The sequence below is a fragment of the Moschus berezovskii genome, chromosome 4, assembly GCF_049115385.1.
Source record: "Moschus berezovskii isolate FMDL1 chromosome 4, NW_MosBer_1.0, whole genome shotgun sequence".
Lineage (NCBI taxonomy): Eukaryota > Metazoa > Chordata > Mammalia > Artiodactyla > Moschidae > Moschus > Moschus berezovskii.
In genome coordinates, this window is record NC_142463.1 from 45,816,796 (window position 1) to 45,842,634 (window position 25,839).

Genomic DNA, 25,839 nt, shown 5'->3' on the forward strand with positions numbered 1-25,839 from the left:
GTCAGATAGTGTAAGTCTTCTACTTAAATTTTGTATTTTTTCAATATAGCTTTAGAGTCAATCTTTTGCATTTTTGCATATAATTAAAAATTTTCCAATCCGTGGAATACTTGAATTGTCTATTTAGAACTTCTTAAATTTTCTCAGTTTTACAGTTTTCAGGATAGAAGTCTTACTTATCTTTTGTTTAATTTACTGCTTAGTTAGAAGCTTTTGTTGCTATGATGAAGTGAATTGTTTTTTTAATTTCATTTTCTAATGTTTTGCTACTGGCATATAAAAATAAAATTAATTTTTCCATATTCAGTTCATTTCAGTTCAGTTCAGTCACTCAGTCGTGTCCGACTCTTTGCGACCCCATGAATCACAGCACGCCAGGCCTCCCTGTCCATCACCAACTCCCGGAGTTCACTCAAACTCATGTCCACAGAGTCGGTGATGCCATCCAGCCATCTCACTCTCTGTCGTCCCCTTCTCCCGCCCCAAGCTTTCCCAGCATCAGAGTCTTTTCCAGTGAGTCAACTCTTTGCATGAGGTGGCCAAAGTATTGGAGCTTCAGCTTTAGCATCAGTCCTTCCAATGAACACCCAGGATTGATCTCCTTTAGAATGGACTGGTTGGATCTCCTTGCAGTCCAAGAGACTCTCAAGAGTCTTCTCCAGCACCACAGTTCAAAAGCATCAATTCTTCAGTGATGAGCTTTCTTCACAGTCCAACTCTCACATCCATACATGACCACTGGAAAAACCATAGCCTTGACTAGACGGACCTTTGTTGGCAAAGTAAGCCTTTGACTGTGTGGATCACAATAAACTGTGGAAAATTTTCCATATTAGCATTACTTAATTCTGATGTAGTACTCTCCTGATATGCTGTGTTTGATTTGCGATGATTTTGGTAATATCTTTAACAATATTTTAAAGTATTTGGGGTGATGCAATTTTTTTGTACTCTACTTGTGAGATTTTAATATTAGAATTGTAACATTTTAATATTAGGCTTTCTAACAATAACTTGGTAAATCTTCCCTGCCGTTTTTTGTCTAGCTTAAGACTGGTGATATTTTTTCTTTAAATATTTGAGAGAATTTTTTGAAAGAGATCATGTGAGCTTGGAGTGCCTACAGATTTTGGAAAATAAGTTCATCATCTTTAAAATGTGTAGGGCTAAATATATTTTTCTGTTTTATATTCATCAATTTGGATTATGTATATTGTACAGGAGACAGGGACCAAGACCATCCCCATGGAAAAGAAATGCAAAAGAGCGAAATGGCTGTCTGAGGAGGCCTTACAAATAGCTGTGAAAAGAAGAGAGGTGAAAAACAAAGGAGAAAAGGAAAGATATAAGCATCTGAATGCAGAGTTCCAAAGAATAGCAAGGAGAGATAAGAAAGACTTCCTCAGTGATCAATGCAAAGAAATAGAGGAAAACAACAGAATAGGAAAAACAAGAGACCTCTTCAAGAAAATTAGAGATTCCAAGGAACATTTCATGCAAAGATGGGCTCGATAAAGGACAGAAATGGTATGGACCTAACAGAAGCAGAAGATATTAAGAAGAGGTGGCAGGAATACACAGAAGAACTGTACAAAAAAGATCTTCATGACCAAGATAGTCACGATAATGTGATCACTGACCTAGAGCCAGACATCTTGGAATGTTAAGTCAAGTGGGCCTTAGAAAGCATCACTACTAACAAAGCTAGTGGAGGTGATGGAATTCCAGTTGAGCTATTTCAAGTCTTGAAAGATGATGCTGTGAAAGTGTTGCACTCAATATGACAGCAAATTTGGAAAACTCAGCAGTGGCCACAGGACTGGAAGAGGTCAGTCTTCATTCCAATCCCAAAGAAAGGCAATGCCAAAGAATGCTCAAACTACCGGACAATTGCACTTATCTCACACGCTAGTAAAGTCATGCTCAAAATTCTCCAAGCCAGGCTTCAGCAGTATGTAAACCGTGAACTCCCAGATGTTCAAGCAGGTTTTAGAAAAGGCAGAGGCACCAGAGATCAAATTGCCAACATCTGCTGGATCATGGAGAAAGCAAGAGAGTTTCAGAAAAACATCTATTTCTGCTTCATTGACTATGCCAAAGCCTTTGACTGTGTCGATCACAATAAACTGTGGAAAATTCTGAAAGAGATGGGAATCCCAGACCACCTGACCTGCCTCTTGAGAAACCTGTATGCAGGTCAGGAAGCAACTGTTAGAACCGGTCATGGAACAACAGACTGGTTCCAAATAGGAAAAGGTGTACGTCAAGGTTGTATATTGTCACCTTGCTTATTTAACTTATATGCAGAGTACATCATGAGGAACGCTGGGCTGGAAGAAGCACAAGCTGGAATCAAGATTGCTGGGAGAAATATCAATAACCTCAGATATGCAGATGACACTACCCTTATGGCAGAAAGTGAAGAGGAACTCAAAAGCCTCTTGATGAAAGTGAAAGAGCAGAGTGAAAAGGTTGGCTTGAAGCTCAACATTCAGAAAACAAAGATCATGGCATCTGGTCCCATCACTTCATGGGAAATAGATGGAAAAACAGTGGAAATAGTGTCAGACTTTGTTTTTTTGGGCTCCAAAATCACTGCAGATGCTGATTGCAGCCATGAAATTAAAAGACGCTTGCTCCTTGGAAGGAAAGTTATGACCAACCTTGATAGTATATTAAAAAGCAGAGACATTACTGTGCCAACCAAGGTCTGTCTAGTCAAGGCAATGGTTTTTCCCGTGGTCATGTATGGATGTGAGAGTTGGACTGTGAAGAAGGCTGATCGCCGAAGAATCGATGCTTTTGAACTGTGGTGTTGGAGAAGACTCTTGAGAGTCCCTTGGACTGCAAGGAGATCCAACCAGTCCATTCTAAAGGAGATCAATCCTGGATGTTCATTGGAGGGACTGATGCTAAAGCTGAAACTGCAATACTTTGGCCACCTCATGCGACGAGTTGACTCACTGGAAAAGACTCTGATGCTGGGAAAGGTTGGGAGTGGGAGGAGAAGGGGACGACGGAGAATGAGATGGCTGGATGGCGTCACCGATTCTGTGGACATGAGTTTGAGTGTACTCCGGGAGTTGGTGATGGACAGGGAGGCCTGGCGTGCTGTGATTCATGGGGTCGCGGAGAGTCGGACATGACTGAGCGACTGAACCTAACTGAACTGATATTTTTAAAATATTAATTTTTTAATCTAAGTTGACAAATTTCTTGCATAAAATTGGTCATAAAATTACCTTATTGTCCTTTTAATATCCATGGAATTTAAAATGACAATCTCTTTTATTCTTGATATTGGGAGTCCATTTTCTCTGTTTTATATTTTATCAATATTGCTAAGCCTAGTTTGTTTTTAATTTTCTGTATTGTTTGTTTCTCTTTCATTGTTTCTATTATTATCCTCCTTATTTCATTCTTGTTACTTATTCTTGCTTTAAGCTGTTCTTTTTTTCTAACTTCTTGAAATGGAAACCTAAGTCATTAATATTAAATCTTTTTCTTTCCTATTGTATCTATTTAAAGCTACATATTTCTGTCTAAGCACTAGTTTATTTTCATCACATTTTAGTGAGCTCAATTTTCCTTATCATTTCATTGGAAATATTTAATAATTTCACTTGTAGTTTCTTTTCTGACCTATGAATTATTTAGTAGTTTGTAATTTAATTTCCAACTGTTTTATGTTTTCCTTTATATCACACTATTATCTTATAGCTCCTAGTTTCCATTGTGGTCAGAGAATTTACTCTGTATTATTTGAATGTTGAAAAATGTATTTAGATTTGCTTTACAGTTTTAAATACAGTCTGTATTGATGGACATATACAATGTGTACTTGAAAAATTGTGTATTCTAAGATCACTGTATATAGGATTGTGTAAATATTAATTAGGTCAAGAGGATTGATAGATCACCATTCAGATCACCTATGCCTTTACTGAGTTTTGTTTCTAGTTGTTCTATTAATTGCCAAAAGAGAAAAGAAAGTCTTTGACTATGCGGAATTATCTTCCTCTCTAAGTTTATCAACTTTGTATTGAGTATTTTGAGATTCTGACATTAGGCACATACACATATCTGACTTTTAGTTCTTTCTTATGTTTTGACTCTTTTATCATTGTGAAGTGTTCTTCTGTAAGTCTGGTATCCTTTATTCTGAAGTCCATTTCATCTGACATTAATAAAATGATTCTCAATTTCTTATGCTTGTTGTTTGCATTGTGTGTTTTTTTCTATTTGCTTTCAACTTCTGCCTATTTATTTAAAGTATATCCTTGTGACAACAAATATTTTGGTTTTACTTTTTAAAATCTGACAATCTCTGACCTTTAATTAGAGTCTTGCTACATGAAACTTCAATACAGTTATAATGTGGTTGACAATTTTAGGTTGAAATTAGACCCGATGCTTTTATTCATTTGCTTTTTGACACTATCCCTCAGTCTGTGTTTTTGGTATCTATTACTTCTTTCTTGACTTCTTTTTGATTATGCGAAGTTTTAGGATTACATTTTAATTACTCTGTTGGTATTTTAATTATACTTTTCTGGTCATTTTTTTTTTTTGGTTGTTGCTCAAGATATTTCAATATACATCCATAATGTTTAATGGTATAGCTAGAGTTAATATTGTACTATTTAAGTATAACAAAATCAGAAACCCTACCACCAAGATGGTCCATTTATCACCCTTCATTTAAGGTACAGTTATGTAACATACCTAACAAACATAAAAACTTCACAGGAAAAAATAATTTGCTTTAAGTAGTACATGTATTTTAAAAGTAATTAGAAGACATTTACAATAATCCAGATATTTAACAAATTTTGATGGTACTTATTTTCTTCTAATGAGGTAAATTCTTACCTGGTATCATTTCTCTTCAATCTGAAGGACATTTTTTTTTTAACAATCCTTGAAGCACAGGTCTGCCAGCAATAAATTCTCTAAGTTATCATTATTTCAAAATTATCTTCATTTTGCCTCCTATATCACAGAATATTTTCATTGTATATAGAATTCTGGGTTGAAATTTTTTAACAGTTTAAAATGTCATTTACTTGTCTTCTTGACTCCATTGTTTTTAATGAGAAGTTGGTGATTTTCTTTTTCATCACTGAGCACAGTTCTACATTTAGTATGAAATCCTTGGAGAGTAAATTTCAAATATAGATCTTCTTGGGGATCGCTTTCATTTTGTCTTTTCTCTGGAGAATAGATCATGTTTCTTGGGCTTTTTTATTTTGGTAACATTCTGGACATTGTGAACATTATGTTTACAACTCTGAATTTTCTTATAGTCCCTTGAAGAATTTGCATTTGTTTGGATTGCCTGTTCTTTCTTTGGATCTTGTTTCTTGGTGTGTCAAAAATACATTGTTTAATGCCAGGTGTTATATCTGAGTTTGTGGGCTGGCATAATGTTACCTCTGTTTAGAGATAGCCAGTATTCACTATACTCTGATAGGCAGCAAAAGGCATCTCCATCTACTTACGGACAGAACAGACTTCAGGCTGGTTTTTAGTTTGTATTAGGCTCCAACTTTCTCTTTTTTGCCCATGATCCTGGAGTCCCTTTTGACAGTATGGGTTATATTTTAAAGCCCTTATTCTTGTTAACTTCTAAATTCCTTTTTTATCAGCACCAGAAAACTGCCAAAAGTTCTACTCTACTTCACAGTAACTTTCTGCTTGATTTCTAAGTTTTTGTCATATGCAACTGAAATAGAAAATATTTGAGGGTTACACATGCACCAGGGTGACTTATTTGCACTTTTTCACTGACTGAGATCTTGAACTTTCACATCTAGGTGATTTGGCAGTCTCAAACTCAAATTTTATCTTCCCAGTCTAAAGAGATTGCCTTGAAACTCACCAGTTCTTTGGCAGCATCTACTCTGGCATGCTTCTAGGCCTTTAAGGTTCCTGAGTTTTACTGAAAATGGGCAAATGCCTTTAGAGGAAAAATAGCATGCAGAAAATTTGGGCCGACCTTGATGAATTTCCCTTCTCGCGTTCATATGGTCTCTCAAGTTCTGACTACCTTAGAAACTCAAATATCTTCATCACGATTGTTATGGAGGTTTTTTCCCCCTGACTTATAAAAATTATTCTATAACTTTTCTAAATTACCTCTACAACAAATATTTATGATCACATTATATTTCAATGAACTAGTGTTCTGTAACTTCATCTCACAACATTAGCAATGATCTCATTTAAAACTGTCCTGTAAATTTTTATTTAATAAATGGTACAAATGTGCTTTATTAAATAAAAATTTAATAATGGTACAAAGCACATTTGTACCATTTATTAAATAAAAATTAAAAAAAAAACTGTCCTGTAGTGGGCATCTAATTTCAATATAGTTCTTTTTCCCAGTAAGTTATGTTTTCAAAATGAATTATCAGGAACAAATAGCCCATTAATGTTTCAAATGATATTTGCAATGTACCACTCATTAAAGACATTTCTTGATAATCTTTAAAACATATTTGTGCCAATTTACAACACCACTTATAATGTACAATTGCTGTAGTTTTAGTACAAGCTTTCCAAGATTGAAGAATTTTAAAATATTTAATTTTGGATGATTTAATAATTTTAAATGATACATCTTATTTCAGTTTGTATTCCCTTTGATCACTTGAAAAGTTAAAATTGTCTTATATTTGGAAAGCAGAAATTTCAGAGACTGCATGTCAGTTGAGCTACTAGGTAAGTGCTCATATGAGTGAAAGTCACTCAGTCGTGTCCGACTCTTTGTGACCCTATGGACTGTAGTCCATGGAATTCTCCAGGGCAGAAAACTGGAGTGGGTAGCCTTTCCCTTCTCCAGGGGATCTTCCCAACCCAGGGATTGAACCCAGGTCTCCTGCATTGCAGTTGGATTCTTTACCAACTGAGCCACAAGGAAAGACCAAGTGTTCATAATTATAACAATAAATTAGTCCATTTCTCCAGTTGTTTGTGATATACTTTTTCTTGTATTGTTTTCAGACTTTTACATAATATCCAAGACATAAGATGTGCTCACTAAGAATTTATTAAGGTAAATGTCACTATTTCTTTAGTTTTTCAGTAATTTTAGTCACTCTTCGAATAACACTGCAGAGGCTGTGTTGCACGTGGTACAAAACTGAGGCTTATCTGTTTAAACCACTTACCGTATGTCCAATATCCTCCTTTCCTGGATGTCTCATTCTGATCTATTTTGCCATCATGAGAAATAATAGATTCATAAGTTATAAATCTGTTCTCTAGACTTGTATTGGTGAATTTTTCTTTTTATCTGTAGCAAACTGGCAAAGGGGACATAACTGTATTCCTGGATGTTAGCAGACACATAATAACAGAGTTTTAAAAAATGAGGACATTACTCAAGGCTGCTAGATAAAGCATGTCGGCCTGAGTCTTGATTGGAAAAACAGTTCTACTCAACCATTATTCTCTTAACTCCTATCTTTCTGAAAGCAAAGATAATGTAGCCAACATGTCATCAGTAATGTGTTTTTGAGTTGTTTTTCTGGGAGTAGCAATCAATTTGCAATGATCCTTTCTTGTATTGCAAAATTTCTGGACAAGATGGAATCATGGAAAATCAGTTTACTGTTATTAATAATATGTTCAGGAAAAAATTTCTCATTACAATATACAATACTATTTAAAATGTTTTCTAACTCGAAAGTAATTTAAAAGCATAAAATAGATGTCTTGATTTTCTCATAAAAATCACTATGCTTAATTAAATTTAGAAGCATTGTTTATTCAAGACAAAAATGAATTTGCTTGTAATTGTTGCTTTTTTTAAAAATGTGAATTCATAAGTTACTTACCATTAAGGAGTCTAGCATCCCTTGAGCTACTGAGAAGTATGCTAAAATTTGTGAAGATAAGAAAACACATTCATTAAATAAAAATTAAAATAAAAAACAAACGTATACTTTAGAATTACTCACTTTCAGAGAAACAGATAGAAAAAACATTTTTCAAATGAGCCAAAGAAGTACAGAAAAAAAAAGTATCCTCTAGCTCCTGAAATAAAATTTTATTTAATTGGTTTGATTTCCAGGTTGAAAAAAAAAGATGTACTTTTTAAGATGTTCTATTCTTCATTTATCCAATGAATGAATATCCTTTCCATCATCTCTTATAGGAAGTTAGTGATGCTGCAGGTTTAATAGCTGATGAAAGACATGCATTTAAGAGGTATCCAGGGAAGCTAATGTTGCCTTAATAACTTTATCTTGTCTAGTTAAAGACAATAAAACATCAACCAAGAAAGTCTAAGATCTACAAATATCATTCCCCAGTAGAAACATCAAAAAAAAAAAAAAAGAAAAGAAATAACCTCAGGATAAGACACGCTTTTCACTGGATACATTTAACTGTGTAGAAAAGTCATTATAAATTTTTTCATTTTTATCTTTATCACACAATATTTTATTCCTGACTGAGTATTAGTCACATGGATATGTTCACTTTGCCTCGATAAAACAAAAATTATTCAAAATTTAAATAAAAAAAAACTTTGCAGACTAGAGCCAGTTCTTAGAACACCTAAACACCTCCAGCCACAGAAAACTTAGTGCTTTTTAAAATGAGGAAGCTCTGAATTTTTTTTAATGTTTTTATTATTTTGAAATAAAAGTCTGTTTCCCTATCATTTCCCCTGATAAATTATAGGTCTGTCTTTTAAAACCCTATGGAATAAGTCCATTTCCTTTTCTAAAACACAAATCTCTAAGTATTAAGATAATTATTGAAGTTAAAACTTATTAACTTATTAAAAATGTAAGAATCATACTGGTAGTTTCTAAGTGTCTTCAAGCCACATTTTATCATTTTCAGGGACCTCTAAAACCCAAAGCCTTGAACTTGTTAAGAGCAATTTTCTGTAATTTAGTGGATTAGTTTGCTTCTTGATTTTGTCTGAATTGGAGCAGATATGTGAGCTTCAGATAATGGTGGACATCATTGAAGTAAGAGGTAGTAATCAGAGGCCTTACCCATAGATGGCCAGAAGGCTTTTCTTGGTAGCACTTGGGACTGTATTCCTGGGTCAAACAGCTAAAGGCACACTCTGTTCTTTAACTGCTGAAATGCCTTTCCACCACAAGTCCTCCCATGCAGCCTGGCTTTCTGTCCTACGAGTGCTGTAACCGTGCTGTCCTTATCTGTGAGAAGTGTCCCTGGAGGCAGACATGAATCTTGCTTGCTTTTGAGAGTTGTATTTTTTGTCCTTGGTTACAGAAGCAGTGATGATCTGTTCTGTGTAATTTAACATCCTCTTCCTGCAACACTTGTAGGAATCACTCCGGGGGAGTAAAAGCTGAGTAACAGTATTACAGCACTTAACCAAAGGGATTTAATTTAATATTCCCATTCCATTTTTCCATGCAGCTACAAAACTTCTCCGCAAATATGTTCATTGCCTTTATACGGTTATCTTGTAAATCAGAGGGTAAAATAGAGTCTTCTTTGTGGTATTTAAAATGTTCCTAATCTGGTTCCTTTCTGACTTACCTGCATCATCTGTTGTCATGACTGTCCCCACTCAAAATTCCAGCCACATTGAACCACCAGCTCCCCCAAACACCCCATTCATTCTTACCTCTGTAACTTTGTGCCAGGAATTCCCTTTGCCTAAAACGAGTACAATGAAGTGTATACATCAAGCAATTCAACTTTTTCTTGTAGTGTCATTCCTTTTCTTTTCTTTGGGGCACATCCATCATCACTAATGGGACTTCATATGGGTCCCTGGTGTTACTCAAGGTTTATGGTATTGGGCTAAGTATGACGCAAATCAGGGGAGAACCACAAGAGATTACTTTTACTTTGATATGCAATTTATGGGAGAGGAACTACTCACTCAGAGATGGATAGTGTACCAGGGAATTTGAAGCAGATACTTAGAACTCTTGAGCTCAAAATAGCAGCAGGAAGTGGCAATGAGATTATTACCGTGGTAAAGTACATATTTCAGGAAACTTTATGCAATTATGATTTAATATGGCGTCTTTACATTTGTTTACATTTCTCTGGCCTGCATATGATCTGTGAGTGTCTGTGTTTGTGTGGGTGAGTTTTGATAAATTTAGACTTTTTACAGTAGATTTGTGTATATTTTATGGTAGCAAACAATAAATTAGACTATCTATATATATTTTATGCATTAATAACATACTTAACTTTTTATTATATTTTTCAACATTTCGGGACTATATAGTTTATCTACAAGATTTTTTCAAATTTTTGCAAATCTCAAAGAAAATTTCCAAGCTATGTATTGAAAAAAAATCAACATACAGTGAATCTGTGTTATTCAAATCTATGTTGTTGAAGGGGAAACTGTATTTTAAAAATGAGGGTTTTATGTAGTCACCCATGTATCCCCAGGCTTCCCTTGTGGCTCAGCTGGTAAAGAATCTGCCTGCAATGCAGGACACCTGAGTTCGATCCCTGGGTTGGGAAGATCCCCTGGAGAAGGGAAAGGCTACCCATTCCAGTATTCTGGCCTGGAGAATTCCATAGCCTGTATAATCCACGGGGTCGTAAAGAGTCGGACACAACTGAGCGACTTTCACATGTATCCCCACCATTTTACACAATGCAGAGCATGTGGTGGTTGTTGTTTATCGCTACATCAGGCATGATATTTTTGTGACTTCATGGACTGTAGCCCACCAGGCTCCTCTATCCATGGGATTTCCTGGGCAAGAATACTGGAGTAGGTTGCCATTTCCTTTCCCAGGGGATCTTCCTCACCCGGGGATCTTCCTGACCCAGGGATCAAACCACATCTCCTGTATTGGCAGTCAGATTCTTTACCACTGAGCCACCAGGGATGCCCATAGCATGTTGTAGTCTCTCTGAAAATTTTATTTTTTTTGTCCTCTACTTCCATAATTGATCAATGCCCTTCAATATGATCTTTTTAAATGAGTAACTGCATACATTTATAGAAAAACTAGCTAGAAAGTGGGATAAAAACAAAAAGAAACAAACTTACTTGCCTCTAATAACTTTGAAAACAACACAATTAGGCTCACTGCCAAAGTTGTCCAACCACATAAAGAACAAATCAAAGACCTTTTGATATCCCTTGTTTTACTAGGAATAATGGAAATTTCCCTTTCCCTGGTAGTGCAGTGATGTTTGGTATTTTTGTAAAGATACTTCCAATTCTACTGCTTGTGACAACCATAGCGCATATGTGACCACTGTATGTAGAATAGCTGACAACTGTGAAGTCAGAACAACAATGAATTTGTCATGCTCTTTTACACTGACAAGTGGAAAACACTGCTTTATAGTCTCAGCTTCCAGGTAAGTACATTTGGTATCTTCTTTCAAAGATTTCCCAATCATCATGCCTGATGGATTGACAAGTTTAAAATCATTTTCTCAGAGGGAAAATTTAGTAAAAGTTCACAACCTGATCCTGGAAAGAATGAAGTTCAGAAAAAAAAAAAAAACATAGGTAAAGGAAAATGATGTCTGCATCAGGGCATGTTCTATCTAGATTAAGGAGAAAAATGTAAAGGTATTTCTCTGTATAAGATCATCCACCTTTATACTCACAAACACATGTATTTTTTTTTCATGCGGTAAAGTAGCAAATACTGACAATAGAGAATTTTAAAATGAAAGCCTGCTCTTTTGATTAGGTATACTCTTTTCACAGCAATCGAGTGACCACCATTTTACTAAAATAATACAACCAATTTCTCTTTATAATCTGGGCAAGTCCATTGCTCTAGATATAACAAGTTGAATTTGCATATTTATGTTTTGGGCAGGTGCACGGTTCTTAGTTGTGGTCAGTTACATGTGTTCTATAGTGTACAGAGATCAGGTACTGCATGAGAGAAATATTTATTCAGCACTACTCTTCAAGACCCAGATAATCACCATGGTATGATCACTCACTTAGAGCCAGACATCCTGGAGTGTGAAGTCAAGTGGGCCTTAGAAAGCATCACTACAAACAAAGCTAGTGGAGGTGATGGAATTCCAGTGGAGCTATTTCAAATCCTAAAAGATGATGCTGTGAAAGTGCTGCACTCAATATGCCAGCTAATTTGGAAAACTCAGCAGTGGCCACAGGACTAGAAAAGGTCAGCTTTCATACCAATCCCAAAGAAAGGCAATGCCAAGGAATGCTCCAACTACTGTACAATTTCACTCATCTCACACGCTAGTAAAGTAATGATCAAAATTTTCCAAGCCAGGTTTCAGCAATAAGTGAACCGTGACCTTCCAGATGTTCAGGCTGGTTTTAGAAAAGGCAGAGGAACCAGAGATCAAATTGCCAACATCTGCTGGATCATCGGAAAAGCAAGAGAATTCCAGAAAAACACCTATTTCTGCTTTTATGGTGGCAATTTGTTCCCACATTTCCCTGCTGGCTCATGGTAAAGTGTCTGCCTGCAAATATGCCAAAGTCTTTGACTGTGTGGATCACAATAAAATGGAAAATTCTTAAATGATGGGAATACCAGGCCATCTGACCTGTCTCTTGGGAAACCTGTGTGCAAGTCAGGAAGCAACAGTTAGAACTGGACATGGAAAAACAGACTGGTTCCAAATAGGAAAAGGAGTGTAACAAGGCTGTATATTGTCACCCTGCTTATTTACCCTATATGCAGAGTACATCATGAGAAATGCTCGGCTGGAAGAAGCACAAGCTGGAATCAAGATTGCCGGGAGAAATATCAATAACTTCAGATATGCAGATGATACCACCCTTATGGCAGTAAGTGAAGAGGAACTAAAAATCCTCTTGATGAAAGTGAAAGAGGAGAGTGAAAAAGTTGGCTTAAAGTTCAACATTCAGAAAACTAAGATCATGGCATCTGGTCCCATCATTTCATGGGAAATAGATGGGGAAACAGAGGAAACAGTGTCAGACTTTACTTTTTGGGCTCCAAAATCACTGCAGACAGTGATTGCAGCCATGAAATTAAAAGAAGCTTACTCCTTGGAAGGAAAGTTATGACCAACCTAGATAGCATATTAAAAGCAGAGATTACTTTGCCAACAAAGGTCTGTCTAGTCAAGGCTACGGTTTTTCCAGTGGTCATGTATGGATATGAGAGTTGGATGGTGAAGAAAGCTGAGTGCCAAAGAACTGATACTTTTGAACTGTGTGTTGGAGAAGACTCTTGAGAGTCCCTTGGATTGCAAGGAGATCCAGCCAGTCCACCCGAAAGGAGATCAATCCTGGGTGTTCATTGGAAGGACTGATGTTGAAGCTGAAACTCCAATACTTTGGCCACCTCATGCAAAGAGTTGACTCATTGGAAAAGACCTTAATGCTGGGAAGGATTGGGGACAGGAGGAGAAGGGGACGACAGAGGATGAGATGGCTGGATGGCATCACCGACTCGATGGACATAGGTTTGGGTGGACTCCAGGAGTTGGTGATGGACAGGAAGGACTGGTGTGCTGCGATTCATGGGGTCTCAAAGAGTCAGACAGGACTGAGCGACTGAACTGAACTGAACGGAACTCTTTGTCAGGTGTTAGTGAGAAAATATCACTCAGTCAGGTCCGACTCTTGCGACCCCATGGACTGTAGCCGGCCAGGCTCCTTTGTCCATGGGATTCTCCAGGCAATAATACTGGAGTGGGCTGCTATTTCCTTCTCCAGGGGATCTTCCCCACCTAGAAATCAAACCTGAGTCTCCTGCACTGCAGGCAGATTCTTTACTGACTGAGCTATGAGGGAAGTCCTTGTCTGGTATTGGGTCAGTATTATTGCATGATTATTTAATCATTACAAAGACCTATAGGTATTTACATTTACTTTTTATAAGGAAGGAAATTAATTAAATAGCCTAGTTAGGATTAAAATCCAGGTCAAATTGACTTCAAAGCCCTTATTAATTCTGTATTGTCACATTATCAGAGACGTGTCAATTGTGGTTCTGTCTTTACATAGTCCATGCTATTACTGAGCAAGACAGGAAGTAGTCCCTGAGCAGGACAGGACGCTGCCCCAATAAACAGCATCTGCATTCTATCTGGTCAAGTTGGCCTAGTTCATCTGCTTCCATAATATATTCTCAAATTTCTTGAAGTCTACATATCTAAGTTCTACAGATCTGCATAATCAGAAATTTTAATGAGGCAGAGAGAGCCCGGGTACCTACAGTTGTAAAACTAAGAAATGATTCTAATGTGGACTAAATGATATTTCTAGATTTTTCTATTTGCTTAAATAAAATTCAAAATTATTTATTGAAAACCTACTAAGGTTCTCTTCCAAAGGCTAATTTGCAACAAGACTTGATAAGTCTCAGAAAATTCATCTTGTGATTTCCTGATATTTTCCCAGAGCATGGAAAGTGAACTCTCATTGATCAGATATTGTCATCATGGTATTTAAACGCAAAAAGAACTCACCAGCCTATTTTTACACCTAGAATACTTTGGCCACCTCATGCGACGAGTTGACTCACTGGAAAAGACTCTGATGCTGGGAAAGGTTGGGGGCGGGAGGAGAAGGGGACGACAGAGAATGAGATGGCTGGATGGCATCACCAACTCTGTGGACATGAGTTTGAGTGAACTCTGGGAGTTGGTGATGGACCGGGAGGCCTGGCGTGCTGTGATTCATGGGGTCACGGAGAGTCGGACACGACTGAGCGACTGAACTGAACTGAACTAAACTTCCAGTGAATACCCAGGATTGATCTCCTCTAGAATGGACTGGTTGGATCTCCTTGCAGTCACTATTCTGTATACAATGGATGTCATTTTTCATTGGCCTAAACCTATCAATGGGCTTCCCTAATAATTCAGGTGGTAATGAATCCACCTGCATTTCAGGGAACCCCGGTTCGATTTCTGAGTAGCAAGATCCCCTGGAGAAGGGATAGGCTACCCACTACAGTATTCTTGGGTTTCCCTGGTGGCTCAGATGGTAAAGAATCTGCCTGCAATTGAAGAGATCTAGGGTCGATCCCTGGGTTGGGAAGATCCCCTGGAGGAGGGCATGGCAGCCCATTCCAGTATTCTTGCCTGGAGAACACCCATGGACAGAGGTGCCTGATGGGCTACAGTCCATGTGGTTGCAAAGAGTCAGACCTGACTGAGCAACTAAGCAGAAGCAGCAAACCTATCAAATATATAACATAGTGTTAAACTCTAATATAAACCATAGAATTTAGCTGATATTGGTGTGTCCATGTAGGTTCATCAATTGAAATGAATATACCACGGTGATGAGGATGTCAATAGTGTGGTAAATTGTGCATACATGGGGATGATTATATGGAAACACTCAATTTTCTTGTGAACTTAAAACACAAATTTTATTAGTTAAAAGTAGCACAAAGTATGCAATATTATGTCAAAGTATCAAAATTATAAGTGTAAAAGTTATCAGTAGCGATACTAATGAATTATATAAAATTTAGAGCACATTGACCTAGTGATAATTAATTTGTTTAGATCTGTGTCTTACCTGAAAGGAGGATATCACTAAATAATGGATTTTAAATCAACTTATTTCATTGGCTTTTAAATCAACATTACTTCATTTAAGTCAAGCATTATTTCATTGTTTGTTCATTTCACTTGATGTTAAATGTTGACCGAGATACAATTATAATTTTAATTCCAAAAATGATAAGCAATTGGAATATTCTATTATCAACCACTAATCAGTTATCCATATTTTTCTCATTAAGTTGACAAACTACTCTTTTAGTAAATGATCCACCATTTTCTTGAGAAATGACAAGAGTGAGGAGTAGTCTCTGCATTCTGATTTATTTTTCTTTGATTATAGACCATTCAGTGTCTGTCTAACTAGAAACAATCTCCTTGTAAGTCTTAAAATGACTTAAATTTATCCATCAAAGTGAAGGAGCATATTGTTGCTTGTGTGTGAGTGTGTGTTAGCTTGGTGACAAAGGACATTTATTAACAAGATGTTGAGTTGTTTCATTCATATACATGAATTCACTATGCTTTGTACCTTTGTACCTTCAATTCTTAATTTCCTTCCCCACATATATTTAAGAACTATTCTGGGACCATGCATACAGCCAACAAGGGGAGATGGGGAACACTATCTCTCAATTCCAATACATAACCTATTGCCTAGGCTAGTCACTTAGCCTCTTCATGCCTCAGTTTACACTTTCTTTGACATCTCTTATAACAATCAACTGTATCAAAGGAGAAGAAAGTATGGACTAACATTAGAGGATACCAAAGTCTTACTGAACCATAATATTTTTAAAAAACTTTTATTTTGTGCAAGGATATAGCTGATTAACAATGTAGCAATAGTTTCAGGTGAAGAGCAAAGGGACGTAGTCGTATACACACACACACACACACACACACACACACACACACACACACATGTATTCATTCTCCCCAAAACTCTCCTCCATCCAGGCTGCCAAATAACGTTGAGCAGAGTTCCACGTGCTATACAGTAGAACCATAATGTTAATGTGGAGAGATAGGAAGCAATGGGATTGAGAACAGGCAAAACTGGTTTTGTTTGATCTTCATGTAATGGTAGGTGCATTTTGGGAATTTTCAAGGCCCTGTGAGACTTTGATGATTTGAAGTTAACCTCTGTAACCAACACCAGTAGCTAGGGCAGTGAAGAATAAAAGCCTCTTGAAAGAAATTTTCCATCTCTACAGGAATCCAGCAACCCAAAGGAGCATTACTGTTTGAAAAAAGACTAAAGATGTTGAGTTCTAGGACACCAAGATAAAAACTAAAAAAAAAAAAATGTGGAAAGTACAGGGCTATTCCCAGTGTGGATAAACAGTCACTTAGCTAAAGCTGAGAGTTGAAGCACACCTAACACATTTTAAGAGTTCATTTTCTTGGTGGCAAGGGATATCTCCTGGAGAAGAAAATGGCAACCCATTTCTTGCCCAGAAAATTCCACTAACAGAGAAGCCTGGTGGCTACAGTACATAGGGTCTCAAAGAGTCAGACATGACTGAGCACATGCACATGCAAGGGACATTTATTAATAGGATGTTGAGTGATGTCATTCAAATCTACTTTGTTTAGCTTCATTCGAATTTGTCCCAGATGCTGTCTGGGCTTCCCTGATAGTGTAGTTCGTAAAGAATCTGCCTGCAGTGCAAGAGACCCCGGTCCATTCCTGGGTTGGGAAGATCCACTGGAGAAGAGATAGACTACCTTCTCCCGTATTCTTGGGCTTTTCTGGTTGTTCAGCTGGTAAAGAATCTGCCTGCAATGTGGGAGACCTGGGTTCCATCCCCAGATTGGGAAGACCACCTGGAGAAGGGAAAGCCTAACCATTCCAGTATTCTGGCCTGGAGAATTCCATGGATTGTGTAGTCTATGGGGTTACAAAAACTCGGACACCAATGACAACTTTTACTTTCACTTTGAGATGCTCTTTAGTTGCTAAGTCTTGTCTGACTCTTTTTGAGACCCCATGGGCTATAGCTCACCAGGCTCCTCGTCCATGGGGTAAGAATGCTGCAGTGAGTTTTCATTTCCTTCTCCAGGGGATCTTCTCCACCCAGGGACTGAACCCACATCTATTGCGTCTCCTGCATTCATAGGCGGATTCTTTACCACTGTACCATCAGGAAAGCGTATCTGATGGCTACAGCCTTTGAAATTAAACTCTTACGAGAAAAAGCTCCCATAAATTTATTTGCAATGCTATGTTTGCCATTTTCAAGTAGAGAATAGAGAAGAAGGATCTACTTACAGTTAGAAAAAGTATACAATACTTCTGTAATTCTTCTTCATAGAATTAGATATCATCCATTGCTATTTCTTTCTTTCTATTTTGTAATAGAACCCCCAAGTTTTAGTATATTATTTATCCAAAAAAGTTCTATATCTCTCCGTATCCCTTGCAGCCAAGGGGGGATATATGACTGGTTCTAGTTTTGAATGACAGTGACATGTGCAGCTTCAAGTTTGGGGTTTTGAAGTAAAAAGGCATGCTCTCTACTCCCCTTATGTCTTTCCCATTGTCTGGAATGTAGCCATAATAATAGCAATCATCTTAGATTATGACATGGTAGTCACACTATGATTACAGCGGTCTCTGATATTATGGACCCTCCATTTAAGATCTAAACTGTTTATGGTCATCTTCTTGCATGAAATTTCTATGCTATTTAAACCAATGTTAGTTTGTCTTAATTAGAACAGACAAAAAGATATTTTAACAAACATAAATAGCATTCATGAGGGAGAAATTGTGCTAATAGGTGGAAGGAAACCATCAAAGGCAATCAGATGAAATGAAATGGTTTACTTTTGAAAATTTTTTAGCGAAGGCATACTTCTCCAAACTGTTGTAAGAAATAGACAAAAAAGAAAGGGAAAACTGCACAAAGTTTATGTGTTCTCAAATCACAAACATTAAGCAAATAAACGACAAAGTGGCGGTTTCTCCAAGTACAGTTAAGATAGTGTTAAGGCCATGTGAATATTTCCTCCTCTTGATTTTCCCATAAGAAGGACATCTTCTCTACAGTAATGCCATTATGATGAATAACTTTGAAAGCAAATGAAGTAAATTAGGAATAGAATGAGTCACACATTGCCTAAGTAGCACCATGTTAGAATAAGTAGGTCCAGGTATCTGTACCATCAATAAAAACTAAGGTCCCGAGGAGGGAACAAGATGGCCGAGGAACAGGATGGTGAGACCACTTTCTCCCTGACAAATTCATCAAAAGAACATTTGAAAGCTGAGTAAATTCCACAAAACAACTTCTGAATGCTGGCAGAAGACATCAGGCACCCAGAAAAGCAGCCCATTGTCTTCAAAAGGAGGTAGGAAAAAACATAAAAGATAAAATGAGAGACAAAAGAGGTAAGGATGGAGCTCTGTCCCAGGAAGGGAGGCTTAAAAAAGAGAGAAGTTTCCAAACACCAGGAAACACTCTCACTGGCAAGTCTGTGGTGAGCCTTGGAACCTCAGAGGGCCACATAACTGGGAGGAAAAAGAAAGAAATAATTAAAACCCACAGATTACGCGCCCAATGGTAACTCCCAGTGGAGAAACAGCGCAGACGCCCGAATCTGCCATTAGCAAGCAGGGGCTGAGCAGGGAGGAGCCGGCTGAACTGCTTAGAGTGAGGACCGGGCCTGAATGCCACGAGGACAATCTGAGACAGCTAACCGGAGATGCAAAGCAGACTGTGGGATAACTACCCAGCAAAAAGGCAAAAAGCCCTAACCTAAGACTCCGCCAGTCCCGTTCAAAGAACAAAAGACTGAGCAGAGCTAGCCAGCTGTGGACGGCCCATCCCCCACTGAGACAGGCAGGGGAGGGCAGTCAGAGCTGGAAGGGGGCAATTGCGGCCCCAGAGAGGCATCCAATACCAAACTGAAGGCAGGCTTCATTGCTAACCAAGACTTCTTGGGTTTCTGGCCGGTCAACATCCGCCTGAGGAGGTGCTCTGGTTGTACACCCAGAAAACCAAGCAGGAGGGATCAGGAAGGCAATAAGTCGCAGCAACCATGCTCACCAAACACCTGGTCACCTGAGCTGCTTGGACCGGGGAAGGGCACAAAATGCAGGCCCAACCAAGTCTGTGCCTTTGTTGAGTACCTGAGTACATGATCCTGAGTGACTTAGACCTGGGGTGTGCATGCAACCCAGCGCCGGCCTCAGACAGTTCTCAGCAGAGCAACCTAGAGCCTGTGCAGTCCTGACTGGGACAGCACACACGCCGTGAGCAGGAGCAAACCCAGTGTGGCCAGGACACTGTGAGCACTCCCCACAGATGCCAGAGATATTTGTCTGCAGCGTTCCTCCCTTCCCAGAACAGGACTGAACAAGTGAGCCTTAAAAAGTGTCCACCACAGTCCCCTAGTGTCAGGGCAGAAATTAGACACTGAAAAGACCACCTAACAGAAGCTAAAAGAGGGGGAACCACCTTGGAAGTGACAGAGAAGTCTAGAGGCGACTGCAAGAATAAGACTGAAAACCAGAGGCAGGAGGCTTAAGTCTGAATCCTGAGAACACCAGAGAACTCCTGACTCCAGGGAACATTAATCGATAGGAGTTCATCAAACGTAGCCATACCTACACTGAAATCAAGTACCACCCAAGGGTCAACAAGTTCCAGAGCAAGACATACCATGCAAATTCTCCAGCAACACAGGAAAATAGCCCTGAGCTTCAATATACAGGCCTCCCAAAGTCACTCCAAACCCAACGACATATCAAAACTCATTACTGGACACTTCATTGCACTCCAGTGAGAAAAAAATCCAGCTCCACCTACCAGAACACAAACACAAGCTTCCCTAACCAGGGAACGTTTACAAACCACCCGTCCAACCTCACCCATAGCGAGGAAACTCCACAATAAAGAGAACTCCACAAACTGCCAGAAGACAGAAAAGCCACCCCAAACACAGCATTATAAGCAAGATGAAGAGGCAGAGAAATACCCAGCAAATAAAGGAACAGGATAAATGCCCACCAACCCAAACAAAAGAGGAAGAGATACGGAATCTACCTGATAAAGAATTCCAAATAATGATAATGAAATTGATCCAAAATCTTGAAAACAAATTGGAGTTACAGATAAATAATCTGGAGACAAGGATTGAGAAGATGCAAGAAAGGTTTAACAAGGATCTAGAAGAAATAAAAAAGAGTCAATATACAATGAATAATCCAATCAGTTCAGTTCAGTTCAGTCACTCAGTCATGTCCGACTCTCTGTGACCCCATGAATCACAGCACACCAGGTCTCCCTGTCCATTACCAACTCCTGGAGTTCACTCAAACTCATGTCCATAGAGTTGGTGATGCCATCCAGCCATCTCATTCTCTGACATCCCCTTCTCCTCCCGCCCCCAACCTTTCCCAGCATCAGAGTCTTTCCAGTGAGTCCACTCGTCGCATGAGGTGGCCAAAGTATTGCAGTTTCAGCTTCAGCATCAGTCCTTCCAATGAACACCCAGGATTGATCTCCTTTAGAATGGACTGGTTGGATCTCCTTGCAGTCCAAGGGACTCTCAAGAGTCTTCTCCAGCACCACAGTTCAAAAGCATCAATTCTTCGGCGATCAGCTTTCTTCACAGTCCAACTCTCACATCCATACATGACCAAGGGAAAAACCATAGCCTTGACTAGACAGACCTTGGTTGGCAAAGTAATGTCTCTTCTTTTTAATATACTATCTAGGTTGGTCATAACTTTCCTTCCAAGGAGTAAGCGTCTTTTAATATCATGGCTGCAATCAATAGATGAGATCAAAAACACTCTGGAGGGAACCAACAGTAGAATAACGGAGGCAGAAGATAGAATAAGCAAGTTAGAAATAGAATGGTGGAAATAAATGAAGAAGAGAGGAAAAAAAGAAAAGCGAATTAAAAGAAATGAGGACAATCTCAGAGACCTCTGGGACAATGTTAAACGCCCCAACATCCGAATCATAGGAGTCCCAGAAGAAGAAGACAGGAAGAAAGACCATGAGAAAATACTTGAGGAGATAATAGTTGAAAATTTCCCTAAAATGGGGAAAGAAATAATCACCCAAATCCAAGAATCCCAGAGAGTCCCAAACAGAATAAACCAACGGCGAAATACCCCAAGACACATATTAATCAAATTAACAAAGATCAAACACAAAGAACAAATATTAAAAGCAGCAAGGGAAAAGCAGCAAATAACACACAAGGGGAATCCCCATAAGGATAACAGCCGATCTTTCAATAGAAACTCTTCAGGCCATGAGGGAATGGCAGGGCATACTTACAGTGATGAGAGAAAATACCCTACAGCCCAGATTACTGTACTCAGCAAGGATCTCATTCAAATATGAAGGAGAAATCAAAAGCTTTACAGACAGGCAAAAGCTGAGAGAATTCAGCTTCACCAAACCAGCTCTCCAACAAATGCTAAAGGACCTTCTCTAGACAGGAAACACAGAATGAGTGTATAAACTCAAACCCAAAGCAATAAAGTAAATGGCAACAGGATCATACTTATCAATAATCACCTTAAATGTAAATGGGTTGAATGCCCCAACCAAAAGACAAAGACTGGCTGAATGGATACAAAAACACGACCCCTCTATATGTTGTCTACAAGAGACCCACCTCAAAACGAGGGACACATACAGATTGAAAGTGAAGAGCTGGAAAAGATATTCCATGCAAATAGAGACCAAAAGAAAGCAGGAGTAGCACTATTCATATCAAATAAAACAGACTTTAAGACAAAGGCTGTGAAAAGAGACAAAGAAGGACACTACATAATGATCAAAGGATCAATCCAAGAAGAAGATACAACAATTATAAATGTATATGCACCCAACATAGGAGCACTGCAATATAATATGTAAGACAATTACTAACAAGTATGAAAGGGGAAATTAACAATAACACAATAATAGTGGGAGACTTTAATACCCCACTCACACCTATGGACAGATCAACTAAACAGAAAATTAACAAGGAAACACAAACGTTAAATGAAACAATAGACCAGTTAGACCTAATAGATATCTAGAGGACATTCCTCCCCAAAACAATGAATTTCACCTTCTTCTCAAGTGCACATGGAACCTTCTCCAAGACTGATCACATCCTGGGCCATAAATCTAGCCTTGGTAAATTCAAAAATATTGAAATCATTCCAAGCATCTTTTCTGACCACAATGCAATAAGACTAGATCTCAATTACAGGAGAAAAACTATTAAAATTTCCAACATATGGAGGCTGAACAACATGCTGCTGAATAACGAACAAATCATAGAAGAAATCAAAAAAGAAATAAAAACATGCATAGAAATGAATGAAAATGAAAACACAACAACCCAAAACCTGTGGGACACTGTAAAAGCAGTGCTAATGGGAAGGTTCATAGCAATACAGGCAGACCTCAAGAAACAAGAAAAAAGCCAACTAAATAACCTAACTCTACCCCTAAAGCAATTAGCAAAGGAGGAAATGAAGAACCCCAGAGTCAGGAGAAGGAAAGAAATCTTAAAAATTAGGGCAGAAATAAATGCAAAAGAGACCATAGCAAATATCAACAAAGCCAAAAGCTGGTTCTTTGAGAGGGTAAGTAAAATTGACAAACCACTAGCCAGACTCATCAAGAAACAAAGGGAGAAAAACCAAATCAATAAAATTAGAAATGAAAAGGGAGAGATCACAACAGACAACACAGAAATACAAAGGATCATAAGAGACTACTGTCAGCAATTATATGCCAACAAAATGGACAACTTGGAAGAAATGGACAAATTCTTAGAAAAGTACAACTTTTCAAAACTGAACCAGGAAGAAATAGAAAATCTTAACAGACCCATCACAAGCACGGAAATTGAAATTTAAATCAGAAATCTGCCAGCAAACAAAAGCCCAGGTCCAGACGGCTTCACCACTGAATTCTACCAAAAATTTAGAGAAGAGCTAACACCTATCCTACTCAAAATCTTCTAGAAAATTACAGAGGAAGGTAAACTTCCAAACTCATTCTATGAGGCCACCATCTCCCTAATACCAAAACCTGACAAAGATGCCACAAAAAAAGAGAACTGCAGGCCAATATCACTGATGAACACAGATCCAAAAATTCTTAACAAAATTCTAGCAATCAGAATCCAACAACACATTAAAAAGATCATACATCATGACCAAGTGGGCTTTATCCCAGGGATGCACAGATTCTTCAATATCCGCAAACCAATCAATGTAATACACCACATTAACAAAATGAAAAATAAAAACCATATGATTATCTCAATAGATGCAAAGAAAACCTTTGACAAAATTCAACATCCATTTATGATAAAAGCCCTCCTGAAGGCAGGAATAGAAGGAACATTCCTCAACATAATAAAAGGTATATATGACAAACCCACATTATAACAAGACAAGGGTGCCCACTCTCACCACTACTAATCAACATAGTTTTGGAAGTTTTGGCCACAGAAATCAGAGCAGAAAAAGACATAAAAGGAATCCAAATTGGAAAAGAAGAAGTGAAACTCTCACTGTTTGCAGATGACATGATCCTCTACACAGAAAACCCTAAAGACTCTACCAGAAAATTACTAGAGCTAATCAATGAATGTAGTAAAGTTGCAGGATATAAAACCAACACACAGAAATCCCTTGCATTCCTATACACTAACAATGAGAAAATAGAAGCAGAAATTAAGGAAACAATTCCATTCACTGTTGCAACGAAAAGAATAAAATATTAGGAATATATCTACCTAAAGAAACAAAATACATATATAGAAAACTATAAAATACTGGTGAAAGAAATCAGAGAGGACACTAAGAGATGGCGAAATATACCGTGTTCATGGATTGGAAGAATAAATATTGTGAAAATGAATATATTACCCAAAGTAATGTATAAGTTCAACACAATCCCTATCAAGCTACCAACAATGTTCTTCACAGAGCTAGAACAAATAATTTCACAATTTGTATTGAAATACAAAAAGCTCAAATAGCCAAAGCAATCTTGAGAAAGAAGAATGGAACTGGTGGAATCAACCTGCCGAACTCCGGCTCTACTACAAAGCCACAGTCATTAAGACAGTATGGTATTGGCATAAAGACAGAAATATAGATCAATGGAACAAAATAGAAAGCCCAGAGATAAATCCATGCACCTATGGACACCTTATCTTTGACAAGAGAGGCAAGAATATTCAATGGAGAAAAGACAATCTCTTTAACAAGTTGTGCTGGGAAAACTGGTCAACCACTTGTAAAAGAATGAAACTAGAACATTCTCTAATACCATACACAAAAAAAAACTCAAACTGTGTTAAATATCTTATTGTAAGACCAGAAACTATAAAACTAGAGGAGAACAAAGGCAAAACACTCTCCGACATAAATCACAGCAGGATCCTCCATGACCCACCTCCCAGCATATTGGAAATAAAAGCAAAAAAAACAAATGGGACCTAATTAAAATTAAAACCTTCTGCACGGCAAAGGAAACTATAAGCAAGGTGAAAAGATAGCCTTCAGAATGGGAGAAAATAATAGCAAATGAAGCAACTGACAAAGGATTAATCTCAAAAGTATACAAGCAACTCCTGCAGCTCAATTCCAGAAAAATAAATGACCCAATCAAAAAATGGGCCAGAGAACTAAGCAGACATTTTTCCAAAGAAGACATACAGATGGCTAACAAACACATGAAAAGATGCTCAACATCACTCATCATCAGAGAAATACAAATCAAAACCACAATGAGGTACCATTTCACGCCAGTCAGAATGGCTGCTATCCAAACGTCTACAAGCTGGAGAGGGTGTGGAGAAAAGGGAACCCTCTTACACTGTTGGTGGGAATGCAAACTAGTACAACCACTATGGAGAACAGTGTGGAGATTCCTCAAAAAACTGGAAATAGAACTGCCATACGACCCAGCAATCCCACTCCTGGGTATACACACCAAGGAAACAAGAATTGAAAGAGACACATGTACCCCAATGTTCTTTGCAGTACTGTTTATAATAGCCAGGACTGGAAGCAACCTAGATGTCCATCTGCATACAAATGTATAAGAAAGCTGTGGTACGTTTACACAATGGAGTATTTTCAGCCATTAAAAAGAATACATTTGAATCAGTTCTAATGAGGTGGATGAAACTGGAGCCTATTATACAGAGTGAAGTAAGCCAGAAAGAAAAACACCAATACAGTATACTAATGCATATATATGGAATTTAGAAAGATGATAACGATAACCCTGTATACAAGACAGCAAAAGAGACACAGATGTGTAGAACAGTCTTTTGGACTCTGTGGGAGAAGGCGAGGGTGGGATGATTTGGGAGAATGGC